Source organism: Copidosoma floridanum, unplaced genomic scaffold, assembly GCF_036245765.1.
Source record: "Copidosoma floridanum isolate Cflo_tuat_1 unplaced genomic scaffold, Cflo_Japanese_pri ptg000004l, whole genome shotgun sequence".
Taxonomy (NCBI): domain Eukaryota; kingdom Metazoa; phylum Arthropoda; class Insecta; order Hymenoptera; family Encyrtidae; genus Copidosoma; species Copidosoma floridanum.
In genome coordinates this window covers 41,509,797-41,521,842 of record NW_028321881.1, presented here as the reverse complement: position 1 = coordinate 41,521,842, position 12,046 = coordinate 41,509,797, and positions in this window count along the sequence as shown.

Genomic DNA, 12,046 nt, shown 5'->3' with positions numbered 1-12,046 from the left:
AAAATGTTTTATATTCTATCGCAACCATGAAATTTATATAAAAGTGTGTATTTCAAAATTATGGTAGAAGAAATCCAATAAATTAACTTCTGAAAATTAATTCAATATACGTGTTTGAATTCTGCAACCATTCTGTAATATGTTGATGCATTTCCGAACGTTTCTCATAGGTTCTTAGGTCCTCTACACCTAAGACGATCCGTTTGTAGGGCGTCAACTCGAAGTTCTGAGGTAACTCTGTAGAGCAAAAACGACATGAACATAGGTGAGGTTGACCAAACTTAAATTAAGAAGTTGTCCTAAATAATATTTTTTTTTTGCATAAAACGAAAGCAATTTAAGAAATTTAAGCAGACAAATAGAATTGGTGGCAAGCTCTTTTTTTTCTAGTTTAATTCTTTGGTAAATCAGAAAAAACTCAATCCCAAAAAACAAAAATCAAACTAACAAAAACAACTATTAATTTTTTATAATGTTAGCCGAAATTCCCTAGAGTAGGAAACATGGCATGATTTTTTTCGTTAGTTAAGAATTAATGAGGTGTAATTATCATCAAATACACTTATTTGTGCCCAATTCGCTACCTTAAAGAACACATAAAATTGTTCAAATAATGTGTAATAAATATTTTGCTTACCATCATATTGTTCAAACTCATCCGTGAAATTCGAAACTTCATGTGATTCTTTCTCAGGCAAAACAACAAAACAAAAATTAAAAAATTTTTTTATATTTTATCGCAACCATGAAATTTAAATAAACGTGTGTATTTTAAAATTATGGTGAAATAAATCCAATAAATTAACTCTTAAAAATTAATGCAATATACGTACCCGAATTCTGCAACCTTTCTATAATATGTTGATGCCTTTCGGAACGTTTCCCGTAGGTTCTTAGGTCCTCTACACTTTAGATGATCCGTTTGTAGGGCGTCAACTCAAAATTCTGAGGTAACTCTGTGAAAAAACAACGACATAAACATGAGTGAGTTCGGAAAATTGTAAATTAAGAAATTGTCCTAAATCATACACGTTTTTTGTAGAAAACGAAAGCAATTTAAGAAACCCAAGCAGACAAATAGAATTAGTGGATAATTACTTCTATTTCTAGATGAATTCTTTGGTGAATTAGAAAAAACTCTAACCCAAAAAACAAAAATTTAACTAACAAAAACAACTATGAATTTTTTAAGATGTTAGCCAAAATTCTCTAAAATAAAAGACATGGCATGATTTTTTGTTATTTAAGAATTAATTAGACGTAGTTAATATTCAATTCACTTATTTGTGCCTAATCTGCTACAATAAGAGACACATCAAATTGTTAAAATAATGTGTAATAAATATTTTGCTTACCATCACTTTGTTCGAACTCATCCGTGAAATTCGAAACTTTATGTGATTCTTTCTCAGACAAAACTACAAGACAAAAATTAAAAATTTTTTTTATATTTTATCGCAACCATGAAATTCGAATAGAAGTGTGTATTTTAAAATTATGGTAGGAGAAATCCAATAAATTAACTCTTGAAAATTAATTCAATATACAAGCCCGAATTTTGCAAATATTCTGTAATATGCTGATGCCTTTCCGAAAGTTTCTCATAGGTTCTTAGGTCCTCTGAACCTTAGACGATCCGTACATAGGGCATTAACTTGAAGTTCTGAGGTAACTCTCTAGAGCAAAAACGACATGAACATAGGTGAGGTTGACCAAACTTAAATTAAGAAGTTGTCCTAAATAATATCTTTTTTTTGCATAAAACTAAAGCAATTTAAGAAATTTAAGCAGACAAATAGTATTGGTAAAAAGCTACTTTTATTTCTAAATAATATCTTTGGTAAATCAGGAAAAACTCTATCCCAAAAAACAAAAATCAAACTAACAAAAACAACTATCAATTTTTTATAATGTTAGCCAAAATTCCCTAGAGTAGGAAACATGGCATGATTTTTTTCGTTATTTAAGAATTAATGAGGTGTAATTATCATCAAATACACTTATTTGTGCCCAATTCGCTACCTTAAAGAACACATAAAATTGTTAAAATAATGTGTAATAAATATTTTGCTTACCATCATATTGTTCAAACACATCCGTGAAATTCGAAACTTCATGTGATTCTTTCTCAGGCAAAACAACAAGACAAAAATTAAAAAATTTTTTTATATTTTATCGCAACCATGAAATTTAAATAAACGTGTGTATTTTAAAATTATGGTGAAATAAATCCAATAAATTAACTCTTAAAAATTAATGCAATATACGTACCCGAATTCTGCAACCTTTCTATAATATGTTGATGCCTTTCGGAACGTTTCCCGTAGGTTCTTAGGTCCTCTACACTTTAGATGATCCGTTTGTAGGGCGTCAACTCAAAATTCTGAGGTAACTCTGTGAAAAAACAACGACATAAACATGAGTGAGTTCGGCAAATTCAAAATTAAGAAATTGTCCTAAATCATACACGTTTTTTGTAGAAAACAAAAGCAATTTAAGAAACCCAAGCAGACAAATAGAATTAGTGGATAATTACTTCCATTTCTAGATAAATTCTTTGGTGAATTAGAAAAAACTCTATTCCAAGAAACAAAAATCAAACTAACAAAAACAACTATTAATTTTTTAAAATGTTAGCCAAAATTCTCTGAAATAGAAGACATGGCATGATTTTGCGTTATTTAAGAATTAATTAGACGTAGTTAATATTCAATTCACATATTTGTGCCTAATCCGCTACTCTGAGAGAAACATCAAATTGTTAAAATAATGTGTAATAAATATTTTGCTTACCATTACTTTGTTTAAACTCATCCGTGAAATTCGAAACTTTATGTGATTCTTTCTCAGGCAAAACTACAAGACAAAAATTGAAAATTTTTTTTATATTTTATCGCAACCATGAAATTCGAATAGAAGTGTGTATTTTAAAATTATGGTAGAAGAAATCCAATAAATTAACTCTTTAAAATTAATTCAATATACGTGCCCGAATTCTGCAACCATTCTGTAATATGTTGATGCCTTTCCGAAAGTTTCTCATAGGTTCTTAGGTCCTCTGAACCTTAGACGATCCGTTCATAGGGCATTAACTTGAAGTTCTGAGGTAACTCTGTAGAGCAAAAACGACATGAACATAGGTGAGGTTGACCAAACTTAAATTAAGAAGTTGTCCTAAATAATATCTTTTTTTTGCATAAAACTAAAGCAATTTAAGAAATTTATACAGACAAATAGAATTGTTGGAAAAATACTTTTATTTCTAGATAAATTCTTTGGTAAACCAGGAAAAACTCCATCCCAAAAAACAAAAATTAAACTAACAAAAACAACTATCAATTTTTCATAATGTTAGCCAAAATTCTCTAGAGTAGGAAACATGGCATGATTTTTTTCGTTAGTTAAGAATTAATGAGGTGTAATTATTATTAAATACACTTATTTGTGCCTAATTCGCTACCTTAAAGAACACATAAAATTGTTAAAATAATGTGTAATAAATATTTTGCTTACCATCATATTGTTCAAACTCATCCGTGAAATTCGAAACTTCATGTGATTCTTTCTCAGGCAAAACAACAAGACAAAAATTAAAAAATTTTTTTATATTTTATCGCAACCATGAAATTCAAATAAAAGTGTGTATTTTAAAATTATGGTGGAATAAATCCAATAAATAAACTCTTGAAAATTAATTCAATTTACGTACCCGAATTTTGCAACCATTCTATAATATGTTAATGCCTTTCCGAACGTTTCTCATAGGTTCTTAGGTCCTTTACACTTTAGACGATCCGTTCGTAGGGCGTCAACTCAAAATTCTGAGGTAACTCTGTAAAAAAACAACGACATAAACATGAGTGAGTTCGGCAAATTTGAAATTAAGAAGTTGTCCTAAATCATACACGTTTTTTGTAGAAAACGAAAGCAATTTATGAAACCCAAGCAGACAAATGAAATAAGTGGATAATTACTTCTATTTCTAGATAAATTCTTTGGTGAATCAGAAAAAACTCTATCCCAAAAAACAAAAATCAAACTAACCAAAACAAATATCTATTTTTTATAATGTCAGCCAAAATTTCATAGAGTAGGAAACATGGCAAGATTTTTTTCGTTAGTTAAGAATTAATTAGATGTAATTATTATTAAATACACTTATTTGTGCCTAATTCGCTACCTTAAAGAACACATAAGATTGTTAAAATAATGTGTTATAAATACTTTACTTACGATTATTTTGTTCGAACTTATCCGTGAAATTCGGATCTTCGAGAGATTTTTTCTCAAACAGAACTACAGGACAAAAATTAAAAAATTGTTTTATATTTCATCGCAACCATAATATTTAAATAAAAGACTGTATTTCAAAATTATGGTAGAAGAAATGCAATAAATTAACTCTTGAAAATTTATTCAATATACGTACTCGAATTCTGCAACCATTGTATAATATGTTGATGCCTTTCCGAACGTTTCTCGTAGGTTCTTAGGTCCTCTACACTTAAGATGATCCGTTTGTAGGGCGTTAACTCAAAATTCTGAGGTAACTCTGTGAATAAACAACGACATAAACATAAGTGAGTTCAGCAAATTGAAAATTAAGAAATTGTCCTAAATCATACACGTTTTTTGTAGAAAACGAAAGCAATTTAAGAAACCCAAGCAGACAAATAGAATTAGTGGATAATTACTTCTATTTCTAGATAAATTTTTTGGTGAATTAGAAAAAACTCTGTCTCAAAAAGCAAAAATCAAACTAACAAAAACAACTATCAATTTTTTTAAATGTTAGCCAAAATTTCCTGAAGTAGAAGACATGGCATGATTTTTTTGTTATTTAAGAATTTATTAGACTTAGTTAATATTTAATTCACTTATTTGTGCCTAATCCGCTACTTTAAGAGACACATCAAATTGTTTAAATAATGTGTAATAAATATTTTGCTTACCATCACTTTGTTCAAACTCATCCGTGAAATTCAGAACTTTATGTTATTCTTTCTCAGGCAAAACTACAAGACAAAAATTAAAAAATTGGTTTATATTCTATCGCAACTATGAAATTTATATTAAAGTGTGTATTTCAAAATTATGGTAGAAAAAATCCAATAAATTAACTCTTGAAAATTAATGCAATATACGTACCCGAATTCTGCAACCTTTCTATAATATGTTGATGCCTTTCCGAACGTTTCCCGTAGGTTCTTAGGTCCTCTACACTTTAGATGATCCGTTTGTAGGGCGTCAACTCAAAATTCTGAGGTAACTCTGTGAAAAAACAACGACATAAACATGAGTGAGTTCGGCAAATTTTAAATTAAGAAATTGTCCTAAATCATACACGTTTTTTGTAGAAAACGAAAGCAATTTAAGAAACCCAAGCAGACAAATAGAATTAGTGGATAATTACTTCTATTTCTAGATAAATTCTTTGGTGAATTAGAAAAAACTCTAACCCAAAAAACAAAAATTTAACTAACAAAAACAACTATGAATTTTTTAAGATGTTAGCCAAAATTCTCTAAAATAAAAGACATGGCATGATTTTTTGTTATTTAAGAATTAATTAGACGTAGTTAATATTCAATTCACTTATTTGTGCCTAATCCGCTACTCTAAGAGACACATCAAATTGTTAAAATAATGTGTAATAAATATTTTGCTTACCATCACTTTGTTCGAACTCATCCGTGAAATTCGAAACTTTATGTGATTCTTTCTCAGGCAAAACTACAAGGAAAAAATTAAAAATTTTTTTTAAATTTTATCGCAACCATGAAATTCGAATAGAAGTGTGTATTTTAAAATTATGGTAGGAGAAATCCAATAAATTAACTCTTGAAAATTAATTCAATATACAAGCCCGAATTTTGCAAATATTCTGTAATATGCTGATGCCTTTCCGAAAGTTTCTCATAGGTTCTTAGGTCCTCTGAACCTTAGACGATCCGTACATAGGGCATTAACTTGAAGTTCTGAGGTAACTCTCTAGAGCAAAAACGACATGAACATAGGTGAGGTTGACCAAACTTAAATTAAGAAGTTGTCCTAAATAATATCTTTTTTTTGCATAAAACTAAAGCAATTTAAGAAATATAAGCAGACAAATAGAATTGGTAAAAAGCTACTTTTATTTCTAAATAATATCTTTGGTAAATCAGGAAAAACTCTATCCCAAAAAACAAAAATTGAACTAACAAAAACAACTATCAATTTTTCATAATGTTAGCCAAAATTCCCTAGAGTAGGAAACATGGCATGATTTTTTTCGTTAGTTAAGAATTAATGAGGTGTAATTATTATTAAATACACTTATTTGTGCCTAATTCGCTACCTTAAAGAACACATAAAATTGTTAAAATAATGTGTGATAAATATTTTGCTTACCATCATATTGTTCAAACTCATCTGAGAAATTCGAAACTTCATGTGATTCTTTCTCACGCAAAACAACAAGACAAAAATTAAAAAAATGTTTTATATTCTATCGCAACCATGAAATTTATATAAAAGTGTGTATTTCAAAATTATGGTAGAAGAAATCCAATAAATTAACTTCTGAAAATTAATTCAATATACGTGTTTGAATTCTGCAACCATTCTGTAATATGTTGATGCATTTCCGAACGTTTCTCATAGGTTCTTAGGTCCTCTACACCTAAGACGATCCGTTTGTAGGGCGTCAACTCGAAGTTCTGAGGTAACTCTGTAGAGCAAAAACGACATGAACATAGGTGAGGTTGACCAAACTTAAATTAAGAAGTTGTCCTAAATAATATTTTTTTTTTGCATAAAACGAAAGCAATTTAAGAAATTTAAGCAGACAAATAGAATTGGTGGCAAGCTCTTTTTTTTCTAGTTTAATTCTTTGGTAAATCAGAAAAAACTCAATCCCAAAAAACAAAAATCAAACTAACAAAAACAACTATTAATTTTTTATAATGTTAGCCGAAATTCCCTAGAGTAGGAAACATGGCATGATTTTTTTCGTTAGTTAAGAATTAATGAGGTGTAATTATCATCAAATACACTTATTTGTGCCCAATTCGCTACCTTAAAGAACACATAAAATTGTTCAAATAATGTGTAATAAATATTTTGCTTACCATCATATTGTTCAAACTCATCCGTGAAATTCGAAACTTCATGTGATTCTTTCTCAGGCAAAACAACAAAACAAAAATTAAAAAATTTTTTTATATTTTATCGCAACCATGAAATTTAAATAAACGTGTGTATTTTAAAATTATGGTGAAATAAATCCAATAAATTAACTCTTAAAAATTAATGCAATATACGTACCCGAATTCTGCAACCTTTCTATAATATGTTGATGCCTTTCGGAACGTTTCCCGTAGGTTCTTAGGTCCTCTACACTTTAGATGATCCGTTTGTAGGGCGTCAACTCAAAATTCTGAGGTAACTCTGTGAAAAAACAACGACATAAACATGAGTGAGTTCGGCAAATTGTAAATTAAGAAATTGTCCTAAATCATACACGTTTTTTGTAGAAAACGAAAGCAATTTAAGAAACCCAAGCAGACAAATAGAATTAGTGGATAATTACTTCTATTTCTAGATGAATTCTTTGGTGAATTAGAAAAAACTCTAACCCAAAAAACAAAAATTTAACTAACAAAAACAACTATGAATTTTTTAAGATGTTAGCCAAAATTCTCTAAAATAAAAGACATGGCATGATTTTTTGTTATTTAAGAATTAATTAGACGTAGTTAATATTCAATTCACTTATTTGTGCCTAATCTGCTACTCTAAGAGACACATCAAATTGTTAAAATAATGTGTAATAAATATTTTGCTTACCATCACTTTGTTCGAACTCATCCGTGAAATTCGAAACTTTATGTGATTCTTTCTCAGACAAAACTACAAGACAAAAATTAAAAATTTTTTTTATATTTTATCGCAACCATGAAATTCGAATAGAAGTGTGTATTTTAAAATTATGGTAGGAGAAATCTAATAAATTAACTCTTGAAAATTAATTCAATATACAAGCCCGAATTTTGCAAATATTCTGTAATATGCTGATGCCTTTCCGAAAGTTTCTCATAGGTTCTTAGGTCCTCTGAACCTTAGACGATCCGTACATAGGGCATTAACTTGAAGTTCTGAGGTAACTCTCTAGAGCAAAAACGACATGAACATAGGTGAGGTTGACCAAACTTAAATTAAGAAGTTGTCCTAAATAATATCTTTTTTTTGCATAAAACTAAAGCAATTTAAGAAATTTAAGCAGACAAATAGAATTGGTAAAAAGCTACTTTTATTTCTAAATAATATCTTTGGTAAATCAGGAAAAACTCTATCCCAAAAAACAAAAATCAAACTAACAAAAACAACTATCAATTTTTTATAATGTTAGCCAAAATTCCCTAGAGTAGGAAACATGGCATGATTTTTTTCGTTATTTAAGAATTAATGAGGTGTAATTATCATCAAATACACTTATTTGTGCCCAATTCGCTACCTTAAAGAACACATAAAATTGTTAAAATAATGTGTAATAAATATTTTGCTTACCATCATATTGTTCAAACACATCCGTGAAATTCGAAACTTCATGTGATTCTTTCTCAGGCAAAACAACAAGACAAAAATTAAAAAATTTTTTTATATTTTATCGCAACCATGAAATTTAAATAAACGTGTGTATTTTAAAATTATGGTGAAATAAATCCAATAAATTAACTCTTAAAAATTAATGCAATATACGTACCCGAATTCTGCAACCTTTCTATAATATGTTGATGCCTTTCGGAACGTTTCCCGTAGGTTCTTAGGTCCTCTACACTTTAGATGATCCGTTTGTAGGGCGTCAACTCAAAATTCTGAGGTAACTCTGTGAAAAAACAACGACATAAACATGAGTGAGTTCGGCAAATTCAAAATTAAGAAATTGTCCTAAATCATACACGTTTTTTGTAGAAAACAAAAGCAATTTAAGAAACCCAAGCAGACAAATAGAATTAGTGGATAATTACTTCCATTTCTAGATAAATTCTTTGGTGAATTAGAAAAAACTCTATTCCAAGAAACAAAAATCAAACTAACAAAAACAACTATTAATTTTTTAAAATGTTAGCCAAAATTCTCTGAAATAGAAGACATGGCATGATTTTGCGTTATTTAAGAATTAATTAGACGTAGTTAATATTCAATTCACATATTTGTGCCTAATCCGCTACTCTGAGAGAAACATCAAATTGTTAAAATAATGTGTAATAAATATTTTGCTTACCATTACTTTGTTTAAACTCATCCGTGAAATTCGAAACTTTATGTGATTCTTTCTCAGGCAAAACTACAAGACAAAAATTGAAAATTTTTTTTATATTTTATCGCAACCATGAAATTCGAATAGAAGTGTGTATTTTAAAATTATGGTAGAAGAAATCCAATAAATTAACTCTTTAAAATTAATTCAATATACGTGCCCGAATTCTGCAACCATTCTGTAATATGTTGATGCCTTTCCGAAAGTTTCTCATAGGTTCTTAGGTCCTCTGAACCTTAGACGATCCGTTCATAGGGCATTAACTTGAAGTTCTGAGGTAACTCTGTAGAGCAAAAACGACATGAACATAGGTGAGGTTGACCAAACTTAAATTAAGAAGTTGTCCTAAATAATATCTTTTTTTTGCATAAAACTAAAGCAATTTAAGAAATTTATACAGACAAATAGAATTGTTGGAAAAATACTTTTATTTCTAGATAAATTCTTTGGTAAACCAGGAAAAACTCCATCCCAAAAAACAAAAATTAAACTAACAAAAACAACTATCAATTTTTCATAATGTTAGCCAAAATTCTCTAGAGTAGGAAACATGGCATGATTTTTTTCGTTAGTTAAGAATTAATGAGGTGTAATTATTATTAAATACACTTATTTGTGCCTAATTCGCTACCTTAAAGAACACATAAAATTGTTAAAATAATGTGTAATAAATATTTTGCTTACCATCATATTGTTCAAACTCATCCGTGAAATTCGAAACTTCATGTGATTCTTTCTCAGGCAAAACAACAAGACAAAAATTAAAAAATTTTTTTATATTTTATCGCAACCATGAAATTCAAATAAAAGTGTGTATTTTAAAATTATGGTGGAATAAATCCAATAAATAAACTCTTGAAAATTAATTCAATTTACGTACCCGAATTTTGCAACCATTCTATAATATGTTAATGCCTTTCCGAACGTTTCTCATAGGTTCTTAGGTCCTTTACACTTTAGACGATCCGTTCGTAGGGCGTCAACTCAAAATTCTGAGGTAACTCTGTAAAAAAACAACGACATAAACATGAGTGAGTTCGGCAAATTTGAAATTAAGAAGTTGTCCTAAATCATACACGTTTTTTGTAGAAAACGAAAGCAATTTATGAAACCCAAGCAGACAAATGAAATAAGTGGATAATTACTTCTATTTCTAGATAAATTCTTTGGTGAATCAGAAAAAACTCTATCCCAAAAAACAAAAATCAAACTAACCAAAACAAATATCTATTTTTTATAATGTCAGCCAAAATTTCATAGAGTAGGAAACATGGCAAGATTTTTTTCGTTAGTTAAGAATTAATTAGATGTAATTATTATTAAATACACTTATTTGTGCCTAATTCGCTACCTTAAAGAACACATAAGATTGTTAAAATAATGTGTTATAAATACTTTACTTACGATTATTTTGTTCGAACTTATCCGTGAAATTCGGATCTTCGAGAGATTTTTTCTCAAACAGAACTACAGGACAAAAATTAAAAAATTGTTTTATATTTCATCGCAACCATAATATTTAAATAAAAGACTGTATTTCAAAATTATGGTAGAAGAAATGCAATAAATTAACTCTTGAAAATTTATTCAATATACGTACTCGAATTCTGCAACCATTGTATAATATGTTGATGCCTTTCCGAACGTTTCTCGTAGGTTCTTAGGTCCTCTACACTTAAGATGATCCGTTTGTAGGGCGTTAACTCAAAATTCTGAGGTAACTCTGTGAATAAACAACGACATAAACATAAGTGAGTTCAGCAAATTGAAAATTAAGAAATTGTCCTAAATCATACACGTTTTTTGTAGAAAACGAAAGCAATTTAAGAAACCCAAGCAGACAAATAGAATTAGTGGATAATTACTTCTATTTCTAGATAAATTTTTTGGTGAATTAGAAAAAACTCTGTCTCAAAAAGCAAAAATCAAACTAACAAAAACAACTATCAATTTTTTTAAATGTTAGCCAAAATTTCCTGAAGTAGAAGACATGGCATGATTTTTTTGTTATTTAAGAATTTATTAGACTTAGTTAATATTTAATTCACTTATTTGTGCCTAATCCGCTACTTTAAGAGACACATCAAATTGTTTAAATAATGTGTAATAAATATTTTGCTTACCATCACTTTGTTCAAACTCATCCGTGAAATTCAGAACTTTATGTTATTCTTTCTCAGGCAAAACTACAAGACAAAAATTAAAAAATTGGTTTATATTCTATCGCAACTATGAAATTTATATTAAAGTGTGTATTTCAAAATTATGGTAGAAGAAATCCAATAAATTAACTCTCAAAAATCAATTTAATATACGTACCCGAATTCTGCAACCATTCTGTAATATGTTGATGCCTTTCCGAACGTTTCTCATAGGTTCTTAGGTCCTCTACACCTAAGACGATACGTTCGTAGGGCGTCAACTCGAAGTTTTGAGGTAACTCAGTAGAGCAAAAACGATATGAACATAGGTGAGATTGACCAAACTTAAATTAAGAAGTTGTCCTAAATAATATCTTTTTTTTGCATAAAACGAAAGCAATTTAAGAAATCTAAGCAGACAAATAGAATTAGTGGATAATTACTTCTATTTCTAGATAAATTCGATGTAATTATCATTAAATTCACTTATTTCTGCCTAATTCGCTACCTTAAAGAACACATAAAATTGTTAAAATAATGTGTAATAAATATTTTGCTTACCATCACTTTGTTCAAACTCATCCGTGAAATTCAGAACTTTATG